General features: G+C 56.1%; 1 protein-coding gene across 1 annotated transcript in view; it reads left to right on the top strand.

Moving 5' to 3' along the window:
* The window catches only part of RNF216 (ring finger protein 216), a 101797-nt gene that overhangs the window by 11877 nt on the left and 88912 nt on the right, over positions 1 to 1008 (top strand). The window lies entirely within an intron of this gene.

Genomic DNA, 1008 nt, shown 5'->3' with positions numbered 1-1008 from the left:
TCCCCCTACATCCCGGAGCAACTGCAGAATAGTCCTCCTATTCTGCAGTGTGTGTGTGTTGTGCGCGCGTGTGCGTGTGTGTCAAAGTGTGTGTGTGTGTATGTCAAGGTGTGTGGAGGGGATGGGTATGAAGTGGGGCTGGTGCTGGGGCTGCAGCAAGGTGGAGGAGGCACCTGCCCCTCCAGTAGGGGAAAGGGGTTGGGGGGCCCTTTGGGGACAACAGGGAACTGCGTGGGCCAGTGCCTGTGCTCACAGGGGCAGGGTAGCTGGGAGACACTGCAGGGCTGGGGGGGGGCAGGAGTGAGGGGCACCAGCAGGGCTGAGAGGGTCAGAAGTGAGGGGCATCAGCAAGGCTGGGGGAGGGGTGTTGGCTTGAGAGTAAGGGGCACCATGGGGGCAGGGACAGTGGGTTGGGACCGTGGAGCACAGGCAGTGCCAGGGGGATGCAGGTCAGAAGTGAGGAGTATCAGCAGGGATAGGAGGCTATGGGTCAGGAGTGTAGGGCACCAGCAAGGTCTGGTGGGTGGGGTACTGTGGGTCAGGAGTAAGGGGCAGCAGCAGGGCTGGGGGCAGGGGCTGTGGCTTGGGAGTGAGGGGCAGGGGTAAGGCATGAGCATGTCACTGCCCCCCACAATCATATTATCTCCTCCACTGACAGGGGTCCTCTTTTTTTTTGAAACTGGAAATATGGTAACCCTAGATATGACACCTGACCCGGTGGAACTTCTATACGGGTATAGGTTTACCCCAGATCCTTTTAGGGGTAACTACTGAATTGGGAGAAGCTGCCTTGGTGCAACTTTTTTTGATTTAGGCTGGCTGGTGTGTCTGCCTGGGCTCTCGGGCCTCTGGCTAGGACAGTTGTGCATGGGTTGTATAGCAATGTGTTCTCTTGAAATTTTGGAGTCAAGATTTTGTTTCCCCAGGATTGTTATACTATTTGTAGCACGTGTAATCAGCGTTGTGGGAGTTAAAGCTGTATACGTAACGGTGGTTAGTTTCCTGTAC

This window comes from Gavialis gangeticus, unplaced genomic scaffold (assembly GCF_001723915.1).
Source record: "Gavialis gangeticus isolate Ggan-Ray unplaced genomic scaffold, GavGan_comp1, whole genome shotgun sequence".
Classification (NCBI taxonomy): Eukaryota; Metazoa; Chordata; order Crocodylia; family Gavialidae; genus Gavialis; species Gavialis gangeticus.
Note: the sequence above shows the minus strand (reverse complement) of the source record. Positions and strands in the feature narration are given on the sequence as shown.